Genomic DNA, 12,633 nt, shown 5'->3' on the forward strand with positions numbered 1-12,633 from the left:
GGGGAAAAGTGCAACCAAAAATGCAAGAAAATGTTCAGGAGGAGCCGGAACAGGGGCTGCAACCTGGCGCACTCCAAATAAATGTGCGCCAAGGTCTCCTTCTCAACACAGAAAGGGCAGGTGCTAGGGACAGACGTGAACCGTGCCAAGTACATGCCCGTGCTCAGGCCCCGTGAAGGAGCCGCCAACTGATATCCCCGGCGGGCCTCGGGACCAGAGCAGAGTACAAGCTGGCCCACCGGGGCTCCTCACCCTCGAGAGGTGGCAGGAGGTCTCGCCATTTGGTATCGGGGCGGGACGCGAGGGTGAGGTAGTGAAGGGTATGGAGCATGAGCGTGTACAGATGTTTCCGTGGCGCGGTCTGGAACAGAACCGGCTGCAGATCATGCAGCCGGCTGGCAGTGAAAGGGTGAGGGGGCCGATTGGGTCCATGGGGCAGGGGCCAGATAAAAATGTCCACGAGGCCTGGGGTGGAGGGTGGGTTCCTCCTCTGGGCCTGAGGGGAGCCACACTGCCTCACTACAGTGAAATAAGTCCATTTTATTCAACACAGCTGAAGACCTCATTTCTGTAAATTAATGACTGAGAGACTTGGTGCATATTGTGAAGGTTTTGAATGATCAAATAAATGAAGGAAGATGACAGAGCAAAGAGACTGCATCAGAAAATGTACTTTGGTGATTTTAACAGTTTTATCTTTAATTTGATTTTTCGGAAGTTTAATAAATCCATACAGACATTGAAGTACAGTGACAAGGAAAACGCAGCACGAGTACGCATTTAACAATAACACAGTATTTTAATATTCACAGATAAGTACTCCTAAGCATTATAGCAACCCCCCCATCTCCACACTCTCAAAAAAGGCACAACAGAAGCTCAATGTACTTGGAGTCAATTTATCAAGCTCTCATAAACAACCAAGTGTCTTCGCAGTTGGATCTTAAGCCTCTATAGATTAATATCAGTTTTTCCATGAGGGTGATATTGGCTCGCTTGAAGAATGTGATGGGGAACAGCAGGTTTACATTTTTGCAAAATGACTCTTTTGGCCACTATCTGTGCTGCAGTAGTCCATTTCTTAGCATTACTCAAAAGAGTAGAGATTTGAGAATGCCCAAAACACAGAGGCTTGGTTTAGGGGAAATCCCTACCCTAGTTGCCTTCGGTAGAACACCACACATTTTTTTTCCCCAAAGTGTGGATATATTTAGTTTTTGTATGGTCAGTGTAAGACAGGTTTGCATTAGAGCTGTCATAGCTCTAGGGGGAGGGATAGCTCAGTAGTTTGAGCATTGGCCTGCTAAACCCAGAGTTGTGAGTTCAGTCCTTAAGGGGACCACTTAGGAATCTGGGGCAAAAGTTAGTATTTGGTCCTGCAAGGGAAAAGGCAGGGGGCTGGACTCAGTGACCTCCATTTATTTATTTATCTCCAACATTTATTGTGTGGGGAGAGTCCAGCTTCATTGCAGTCACCCAGGAGTCCAGTAATGCTTGTAAACTTGTTCAGAAAGAAACCCAAAACCAAAGAACTGCATGTTCTGGGTACATTGTGCCAGATATTATCTCACTTGTCAGAAGAAATGGAGATTTTTAGCTTCATTTTCCATTGTTCTTTTATGGTACTGTATATTCAGATTAAGGAGTTCAGCCATTTGTATGTGTTACCTGCAAAATATTTTTGGCTAACATTCTTATTCATTTTAAGGTGCAATTCAAGTGGAGTGTTTGTGACCTGCCAGCCATTCCCCAGCTCCTTTATAATTTTGAGTTGAACTTTATTGTAGAAAGGACCTTGTTCTATTGGTAGCTGGTATTTATCACTGAGGCCTTGGCTACACTGGCGCTTTACAGCGTTGCACCTTTCTCGCTCAGGAGTGTGAAAAAACACACCCCTGAGCGCAGCAAGCTACAGCGCTGTAAAGCGCCAGTGTAAACAGTGCCCCAGCGCTCCCCTCCCAGCGCTGCCAGCTAATCCCCACGCAGGAGTGCTCCCGCTGCAGCTCTTTGGAGTTTCGAGTGCAGCCAAGCCCTAAGGGTTTGGTCCCACTTGCAGCCGTACAGCACTGCCGCGGGAGCGCTCCCACAACAGCGCTTTGAAGTGCGAGTGTGGTCGCAACGCCAGCGCTGGGAGAGAGCTCTCCCAGCACTGCACATACTCCACCTTCCCATGGGGAGCCACGCTTCCAGCGCTGGGGCACTGTTTACACTGGTGCTTTGCAGCGCTGTAACTTGCTGCGCTCGGGGGTGTTTTTTCACACCCCTGAGCGAGAAAGTTGCAGCGCTGTAAAGCGCCAGTGTAGCCAAGGCCTAAGATATGTGAAGAAGGCTAAAATTGTGTGTTCAGCAATATCTTTTATGGTTAATATGTCCTTGGTTAACCAGGCAGATTTGAGTTTTGAGCTATTAGCAAATTTAAATGAGGATTATTCCAGATTGGCATGGAAGCTGGGGTGGCTCCAGGTACCAGCTCCCCAAGTGCGTGCCTGGGGCGGCAAGCCGCGGGGGGCGGCCTGCTGGTCTCCATGAGGGTGGAAGTCAGGCTGCCTTCAGCGGCATACCTGCGGGAGGTCCGCTGGTCCCGTGGTTTCAGTGGTAATTTGGTGGTGGGTATGCCAAAGGCGTGGGACCGACGGACCTCCCGCAGGCATACCGCCGAATCCTCATTACCAGCTGACCTCCCGCAGGCATGCCGGCGAAAGCCGCCTGACTGCCCTGCTTGGGGTGGCAAAATACATAGAGCTGCTGCTGCATGGAGAGTTGGTGAGATTAGAAGTGGCAATCAACTTGATTTTCTGAAAAACACTCCCAGATGAGGTAAATATTGTGTTTTTCCTTAAAGGTGCAGGCAACCATTTTAAAAATGGAAGTGCTGAGAGAGAGCACCCAAGAGGTTAACTAATTTGTCTTCAATCTTAACTCACAATGGGGATTGGGAAGAGTTGGTGGGACAGAACAATCTTATTAAAAACCTTAATTGAAAAGCCAGGTGATATAAATTGCAAATCAGGTAATCTCCTGCCCTCCATTTTGCCATGATTTCTTAAGTATCTTGTAGGTTATCCGTGGTATCTTTGTATTCCATAAAATTTGTTGTACAATTCTATTCTTGTGAAAGGCGAAGCAGGAAATTTAAGTGGAATTAAAATAAACACATACATTAATCTTGGTCCTACGTTCATTTTAATAGCTTCTACCTTTCCCAATAAATATACTGGTAGTGAATGCCATTTCTCAATGTCTTTTGTCACTTCTCTGAGTATGACATTCATGTTTGCAGATACTATCTTTGATAAATCAGAGCATATCCTGATGCCTAAATAGGTTATCTTTTTGCATAAATGAAAGGAGAATGATTGTATTTGAGATGGATTTGGTCTACAAGAAATGTCCGTCACTTGAGGCTTGTTCCAGTTTATACAAAATCTGGGATCTCGCTGAAGTAGGTTACTGCAGGGAGAATCGAAGAGGAAGAATTTTTGAGAGTGAGCAGAATATCATCCAGGTATAGGCTGATCTTGTACTCTTTACCCCAAATGGTAATTCCTTCAATGGAGGGGTGGGTGTCTGATATGTACTGCTCATGATTCCATGGCTATATCAAATAATAGACGCAATAGAAGGTACCCCAGATACATTCCTTGAGTTAACTGAAAAGTGGAGGAGATAACACCATTTGTCAGAATTGGTCAAATAGATTGGAATTGAACTTACTGTGAGATGTATGAAGGGGTGCATAAAAGTCTTTATATTGTGAATTTTATCAGGTTCTAGTACAGAATGACTGTTGTCCTGTAGCAAAGAGGATGTAGTGTCATTGGATAAAGCCATTTTAATTTTCCTCGCCAGAAGTTTGCTTGCTTTATCCCCGCATTCTTAATGCCTCTGTTTAATTCTATTAAGCATGAATTCAATCTGGGTGGACATACATTCATGTATTTGTATTATGAGGTCATGTGAGAGTGCAGCAGCTCATTATTCTAAGGATCATCTTTGGGTTTTTTCTCCACACTTAGGCTGTGTCTACACTGCGCAGCTTTTAGTGACACGGCTGTACCGCTACAGCAGTGCTTCTAAAAGGTGCAGAGGGTAGCCGCTGTTTGACTGCAAGAGAGAGCTCTCCTGTTGACAAAAAATTTCCACCTCCAATGAGCGGCATTAGCGAGTGGCGTTACCGTTGTCAGCAGGAGAGTCCTCCTGCCGATAAAGCCCTGTTCACACCAGTGCTTGTCCTCAGACAAAACTTTTGTCTTTCAGAGCGTGGGTTTTTTTTTGTTTTGTATTGTTTTTTAACACCTCTGAAGGATAAAAGTTTTATTTTTCACTTGTCAGTGTACACAAAACCTTAGCAGCCTCCTCTGTTAAGAACTAAGTAATTTATTCCTTTCTTCTCAGGTGCAAATTTTATGCATTCTCCCCTTAAGATAGCCTTCAGTGCTTCCCATAAAGTTGGAGTAGAGGAGACAGTATTTGTCTTTTCCTTCAGGAAGTTGGTAATGGAAGTTTCAATATCTGAAGAAATGTAGGGTCTTTATTAAGGAGATGTGTGTTTAACTTCCACCTTGAGGCTCTTGTAGCGCTATGACCACTATCTATGTGAAGAGAAATTGGAGCATGATCAGAGATGACGATATTACTGACTTGAGCCTCCAGGCATGCAGGAACTAGCACCTTAAATTTCATAAACAAATCAGATCTGTAATAGGAGGCATGAACTGTGGAGAAATATGTGTAGTCACGCTTTGTAGGGTGCTTCAGTCTCCAAATACTCACTAGTCCAATATACTTCAGTAGAGATAATGGATGGTTTGCACTGGCCTGAGATTTTCACCTGGAGCACAGATTTGTCTCTGATATCATCCATGACAGCATTCCAGTCTCCTCCTAGCTCCACTGGGCCATCAGCTCTGTGGAAATAATGTCAGTTATTTCTGTGATAAAGGGGGCGTTCCCACCACTAGGATTATATACACTCCCCACAAATTATCCTCTTAGTATTGAAAATACTTTCAGCTATTATGTACCTGCCCTCTGGATCTGACCATGACTGACTAGGGGCTTGGCTACACTTGCAGAGGTAGAGCGCTGGGAGTTAAACCAGCCTTCAGAGACCACAGCAGGGAAAACGCTGACGTGTGTTTACACTGTCAGCTGCAAGCGCACTGGCATGGCCACATTAGTAGCTCTTGCAGTGCCACAAAGAGCAGTGCATTGTGGTAGCTATCCCAGCGTGCAAGTGGCTGCAACATGCTTTTCAAATGGGTGGTGAGGGTGGAGTGTGATAGGAAGTGTGTTGTGTGTATGTAGGGGGAGATACTGTGTTTTGGGGGGCTAAGCGCGTGTCAGCATGCTGTCTTGTAAGTTCAGACAGCAGCAGACCTCGCCCTCCCCTCCCACATACTCACAGCAGCAGCAGCCCACAGTAATGGTTTACTTTGTCCCGGAGCAGATAAGCATGCTGGCTGTCAGAAACGGGGCTTTGAAAGGGAATATCTGCATGCCTGAAGCTGATTTCAAACCAATGAGAAGAGTGGCCACTTGACTTCAGGGGATTATGGGACGTTTCCGGAGGCCAGTCACAGCACAGAAATGCAACACTTTGTCCACATTGATGCCCGGGTATTTCAGCCGGGGCGCAGCACGCTTTATGTTTCTCATGGAGGTGGATTATCAGGAGTGCTCCAGCTAGGGTGACCAGATATCCTGGTTTTATAGGGACAGTCCTGATATTTGGGGGATTTTTTATATGAGCTCCTATTACACCCTCCCACATTCCTTGTCCCGATTTTTCACACTTGCTATCTGGTCATTCTAACTCCAGCTGCAGAGTCCAAGCGCTCTACATGCCTTGCCAGTGTGGACACCTCAGGAGTTAGGGCACCCGGGGCTGCTTTAATGCGCTCTAACTTGCAAGTGTAGCCAAGCCCTAAATTGAAGAGTTAGGCTCTTGTGGATTAGTAACACAACTCCCTTGCTTCAGAAAGAGGTGTGATAGTAATTCCCCACCCATAGTTTTTTATATCTGTCTGCATCTTCATTCCTTAAATGGATCTCCTTAAGGGAAGCTATATGACATCCATTTGATTACGTGCATCAAAATTTTGATTCTCTTGGAGGGTCCATTAAGCCCCCAGTATGTTCCAGGAACAAAACTTAATAGAATTCATAAAAATCAGTGATTGTTTAGATGCTAATTGACGCCCAATAGATTGACAGCCTCTGAGTTCCTCTCCATGCAAATACTACCTGCCTTACCCATGACATCCCAGATTTCCAGTATAGGCATGTTCAGATCTCACATAGTGTATGCCTGCACCCACCCTTTCCCGCACCTCTACAATATGAATTAATTAGGAATCTGCCAGAACTATACCTGTGTTTACCAAAATACTTAGATGTGCCAAGGTGTATAAATGAATTAAACCTATAACTTCATAGATACGAATGCATAAGTAATAGCATATAGTATATAAATACCAATATGGACATCGTATATAAATATGCCAGTAGACTAATAGAAAAAGATGAACATGAAGTGACATAAATGATATGTTTGCAAACAAATCTGAAAATATTACCACCATACACATATTTTAAACTATATAAACTTTAAGTACGAGTAGAAACATAACAATAAATATGCAAGTGGCCATATATCACAACTAACATGCAAGTAAACAGTTATGGTGCCAATATATTCATACATATATATTATAAACATATGAGTTGACTTATAAATATAGCTATAAGTATAAGGAGATAAGAGTAATATAGTTATTAACATACATATTATTTGTTGGCATATCAGTATATTGAAACTATTTATTATCTGCCTGTACTAAAGATAATTATACCCCTGTAACACTATTAAATATATCAAATATGTCAAATATGTGTATTTGAGTTGCCTAGTTTTCCCAGTCACAGTTTCTTTTCTCTAGGGCTTATAATCTCCATTTATTTTCCTTTATCAGAGGATCATGCTGATACCTGAAGCGAGATCTGCTCTTAATTCCTATAGTGCTTGCCAAGTATCTGCTGGGGTTTTGAAGTATTTCACAGTGTGTGTGTCAGCTTCATTATGAAGACTGTAGGATATTTGAGGATGTATGTAATATCTGGTCCCAGAAGAGCTCATTTGATGCTATTTGGTGGTGCTCTCTTCTTGCTTAAATTCATAGACTAGTCTGGATACAAAGAATATTTAAAATCCTTATACTTAAAGAGTTCATTCTTGCCTGGGAGCAGTCATCAGCTTAACTTTGTCATTAAATCTTTGCAGTTTAAAGAGGGTGGGCTTGTGGTTATTATTGGTCTCTTGGTCTCTCTTCTGCTGGCCCCTGCCATTGAATGTCCCTTTCAGTGTCCAGGGGAGGCAAACTGGGATCCAAATCTAGTATCTCCGATTATGTTCTGGAGCAAACTGATGGTTTTTCCCTTCCCCATGCTTTAAGGACACCTAGTAACCAGGGTATATTGTGGGGAAGGTTGGGAGGGTAATGCCCCCCACAAGCCTCAGGCAGGCATGGAATTTTTCACCCCCATGCAGCTCCGTTGGCGTGATAGGAGCGCCCCCTCCACAAATATAGAAGTCAAACTATGCCTATATTAGTAACCACAAATTATTTTTGTAATCTGTTTTCAATATTTTCTTGTTTCTCCTCAAGACGGATTACTCTTTGCCTTAATGAAGCATTCTCCATTTTAATTTCCTTCTTTTCTATGGCAGTTCTTTTTTCTTCATGATCTAAATAGATCAAACGAGCTTTGACTTCTCCCACATCATGAGAAAGCTCATGTATGTCTTGAGATAAAAAATTCGAATTTGGTATTTTCAAAGTCCTCATAGCTGCAAAGTCCAGTGTGAGAAACAACTGGGTTTCCTTGGCCTTAGCTGGCATGGGTCGTTTGGCATTTGTTTTTCCCAGCTGGATCCATGGTAACATTGGCGCCAACTTCCCCACTTTCCCCTGGGTGCTCGATCCCATCCCCACTCCACTACTTCCATGTGGCCCTGCCCCGCCACACCTTTTCCCACCCCTGCCCTGCCCCATTCCAACTCCTTCCCCAAATCCTGGCCCTGCCTCCTCCCCTGAGCGTGCCATGTTCCCACTCCTCCACCCCCTCCCGGAGCTTGCCACACCACCAAACAGCTGTTTGGTGGCGGCCAGGGGGAAGCGCTGGGAGGTAGGCGAAGGAGCAGGGATGCTGTGCGCTCGGGGGAGAAGCAGAGGAGGAGGGGAGGCAGGGGGTGCGGGGAGCTTGGCTGCCAATGGGTTCAGAGCACCCACTGATTTTTCCCCAGTAACGCAACAAAAAGGGTCCCCCTCATCTAATTAATATATTTCAGAGACATTTATGGTTCATATACCTTGGAACCCTTAATTGATGAGTATTAGTGTGGGGTGGGGAGTTGAAGAGATCAGGAGTCAGGCAGCCACCTTCTCTATATGCCATGTGACACGCCCCCCCATTGTAGCTTTAGTTTTAATTTAAAATCATATTTAATGTATTAATAAGTGCACCACAGTGTATTTTGACAAGGAGCTTGTTTTAGTAATGTGAGATCCTGCAGAAACCTCTGCTATTTAATCTTTGGGAAGTTTGGAGAAGTCACTACGCTTTCATTGCAGATTACACCACCTGTGGATGAATGAGGTGTGAGCTGGATAGTTTCTGCAGTAATCAATACAGATACTGTTAAGTTGCTGACTATTACAGATAGACCATTCACACTAAAAAAACTAATCAGCCAAACAAGTGGCGTTGGACTGAAGCTGCATAGTCTGCAGGGCAGTAAATGGCACTTGCGTGCATGACATCTGATTGTTCGATGTATCAGGAAGTTAGTAATTATAACCTGTAGTCAGTTACCCTCATATTCCAACCGAGTTAATGCTACGTTCCTATTTGCTTTTAATAACTTGCTGTGCCCATTGACACCCTTCAGGGAAAAAACAGCAAATGTCTCACAGTTTGAACACATGATCATAATGAGAACTGTTCCAGACAGGATGACTGTTCTCTTACGAAATGGCATATGCGTTACTTTCTAAGATATGAAGTGGAACAGCACTCAGAAGCTTAAAGCACTTGCTCTGAATGCTCTCTGGTTTATGTTGTTCACCTGCAGTAGAGGGTTCAGATAAGTCTCCTGGATGAGATATGTGCTGCTTTCAAGAGAAGTTTGGTGCCAGTGGCAAAATGAGAAGAGTGAGAAATGAACAACCTCACAGGAGACAAGCTATAGATACAGCTTAATGCACTGCCAGGGTCCTGAGTTCTCTTTGGGGCATGGTCTGATACTGCAAGGAAGATGAGACAGAATGCCAGTGAGGGGATGATGAACATGGCAATTGGATGCAAATTGACAATAAGGAGGTGAGAAGTGACTTGTGCCACACGGAGGGACCAAAAAGGGGCAGCGTCTCCTCTGAACCACCCTCCTCCTCGCCATCCTGAGCTATCATCATAACTGACAGGGAGATGGGTTAAAGTGGCTGATGGAGTTTTGCCTTGTGACTATTTGGCTTCCAGTATGTATTCAAAATATTATTTGGCTGAAGCTAAATTCCAGGCTTTTGCCCAAATAGCTATTCAGAGCAAAAGTTTAGTGCTGCCCTAGTGTTGTGGGTGTTTCAAAGTGACCTTGCTGTTTAAAATGCTGCAGGTCTTTTCGGAGAGGAAAAATTCTTTTTGATTTTTGCAAAGTTTCTTCTGGATTTCAAGTTGGCCGTACTTGGTGCTCCCCATGCACTGACATCAGCAGAGCAGACTTTGGCCCAGTCAGGCCCTGATTCTGCAGATGGGTCCCTAGTGAGTTCAGTGAGGCTTCACACAGACACATGTAGAATGCAGCAAAACTGCAAGAAAAATGGGAGCAGATCGTGGGTGGTCGTGGGAGACATAAAGTGTGAAAGGAATGTTGCTTGAGAGCATGTAACTTTTTACACAGAGAACAATTTGTGGAAGCTGTCTATTTTTTTCATCCTGTCAATCACGTTCTATAGTTTCAAACATTTTGTCTGGCATACAGAAATGTTTCACCCTTAAGGTATGTGAAAACGCTGTGTTTAGTTCCTAAAATGGCAAGTTCTGTTTCAGACAGACTTATCCATCTGGGAAAGATGTAAACAAACTGTACTTTAGCCTCAGATCTAGAAAAAGTTACTTGCCCATGATGCATTGTTCAGGGATGAGGCAAAACTGCATCATGTGGGATATTACTGTAGGTAGAGGCATGATGGCTCAGTGTTTCAGACCATGGACAGTGAGCTAATCCATCCAGCAGAATGACATGAGAACAAGTGAGCGGTTTGAGCTCAACAGCTGCTCTACAGGTAATTTGAAAGGAGAAGCTTGGAGGGTAGCTATACCTAGTACAGAGTGAGTTATTAGTCATTCGTGAAATTTAGTGGTACCTTGCTTTCTTAAAGACTAAAGGGAGAAAAGGGAAAAAAACCTGGAGAGAAGATGGGGGATGAACTGATGAAAAGCAGAGAGTTAATTGTAAACATTTTAGTGATTTAAATAGCACGTTTCATTCACATTTACATCACAGGAGTGCAGCTGCAGCAGAGGGGTAGAGTCAAATCCCACAACGGTGAGTGAATGTGTCTTCCAGCTGCGACACTGGCAACCTACCCTGTTGTATGGAAAGCATATAAATACATTCCATTCCACGCTCTTCTTCACTTTGATGTGTGACTGATTCTAATCTTTTATCTCCACTGAAAAGAAGAATAGTCTTAGAAGTTTGAAGGTGGTCAGTTTGTAACGTGGACTAAATCGGTAAGTGTGTGAAATCCTCTGCTAAGGAATTGGTTCCCAGCCTTATTGCCTGGGAGCCCTTCTTGGGATGTGCGGATTTGTTGGTGCCTGTCCCATTGTGCTATGCCCTGCGCAGTTGCCATTGTGTCTCCTTTTCTCTCCCTTTCCCCCCCTTGGTGTTTGTTCTTTTTTGGTATTATTCTCTGTCATCATTTTTAGCTCCTTTCCCCTGGTGACTGCCTCTTCCCTGGTAGCCCTCCATCCCCATCCCCTCACTCACCAGAAAGCTGCATCCTTGAGAGAGAGCTTCATGGGGAGCCACCTACTACCACTACCCACAGGAGCAGAAGCGTACTTGCAGAGGGGATCTCCTGACTGCAAGGCCATGGAGCTTTTCTCTTCTATGCCTGCACTGCTTGGACTAGCCTGGGGCTCCCCTGGGCTGAGAGAGTCTACTTTATGGTATAAAGTAGTGACAGTCCAACAGCTGTTCATTCAAGCTTTTGGTACATATACTTTGGAATCCCAGCAAGTAATAGCATGTAAATGGTTTTTCAAATAAGAAACCACTTTTGAGCAGTGAGTCTGAGTCAGTGGGAGTTAAGATGCTGATTACACAGCTGAGTTTAATTACATAATTGCATACTTAACCAGATTTGAACACCTGTTTTGGATTAATTTAACAAATGGGAGTAACCTGTGTTCTATACTATTGGCAGACAAAACATCAGCTGTTAAAAGACTGGAGAAAACATCTGAAAGTGGGGCTATTGTTTGTTTAGAGATGACTGGAAAACTAATGACCAGATTTCTTTGTGATTCAAAGAACAAACAGTGTGGGGTAGGGATGGGCTGTTCTTTGCCATTTTCAGAGTCTGAGCTTTCCAGCTGCATTTGAATCACCAGCAGATTGGATTTCCAAATGGGCACTCCAACTCTCCCTTTACTCCAGTGGTGTGAGGCCAGGACTACACTACAGACCTAAATCAGTATAACTATGTCACTCAGGGGTGTGGATTATGCGTAGTTATACCAACCTAACCCGCCCAGGTAGAGAGCGCTAAGTTGGCAGGAGAGCATCTCCCATCGGCATAGCTACTGCCTCTCAGGGAGGTGGATTTACTATGCCAGTGGGAGGAGCTCGCCCATAAGTGTAGGAGCATCTTCACTAAAGGATTAGAGCAGCGCAGCTGCAGCACTGTAGTGTTGTATGTGAAGATGAGCCCTTAGCCCTGGTCTGCACTGCAGAATTACTTCGGTATAACTGCGTCACTCAGGTGTGAATAATCCACACCCCTGAGCGACATAGTTATACCAATATAAGTCTGTAGTGTAAACCTGGCCTCACACCTACACGCTAGTGTAGACAGCACTATGTCAGTGTGAGAGCTCCCTCTCATTGACTTGGAGCATCTGCACTAGAAGTGCTACTGTGGTACAGCGGGAACTCTGTAGTGTAGACCTGCCCTGAGTACTGCCCAAATAGGGAAACAAATGCTGTGGGTCATATTTCTGAGTTAGTCATTGTTGCAAATGAAGGGAAAGTTGCTGAGATTGTCAGTATAATTACCCCAGAATTTATTACCCTTGTCCAGCCTTAAATGACTTTGAAGTGATTTGTATGACATTATAAAAATAACTTCTCACAGAAAGGTTTGGGGTGTTATCATCAAACCAAGTCCAGTGGAGAATCCACTTTCCTGCTATTGTGGTAGGATAGGGGGCGTGTTTAATTATGGGTGATGGGTGCGTTCTATCATGTCAGAAGCTGTTCTAGCTTTATGGTTGGAGCATGACAGCACAGCTCCTAGTGCGGACATGCTGGGCTGAGCTACTCTAGGGCTTCCAGTTGATGCTTAATGT

General features: G+C 44.3%; 1 protein-coding gene across 5 annotated transcripts in view; it reads left to right on the forward strand.

Annotated features, from left to right (window-relative positions):
• The window catches only part of FAM234A (family with sequence similarity 234 member A), a 55,959-nt gene that overhangs the window by 11,997 nt on the left and 31,329 nt on the right, over positions 1–12,633 (forward strand). For 2 of the 5 annotated variants that reach the window (XM_030577672.1, XM_030577675.1), the window contains exon 1: positions 10,642–10,791. The exons of the other annotated variants lie outside the window; for them this stretch is intronic. The gene's annotated coding sequence lies outside the window, so the exon portion shown is untranslated. Of the gene's footprint in view, positions 1–10,641; positions 10,792–12,633 lie in introns of those variants that run through there. 5 annotated transcript variants of the gene reach the window in all.

The sequence above is a fragment of the Gopherus evgoodei genome, chromosome 10 (genome assembly GCF_007399415.2).
Source record: "Gopherus evgoodei ecotype Sinaloan lineage chromosome 10, rGopEvg1_v1.p, whole genome shotgun sequence".
Classification (NCBI taxonomy): Eukaryota; Metazoa; Chordata; order Testudines; family Testudinidae; genus Gopherus; species Gopherus evgoodei.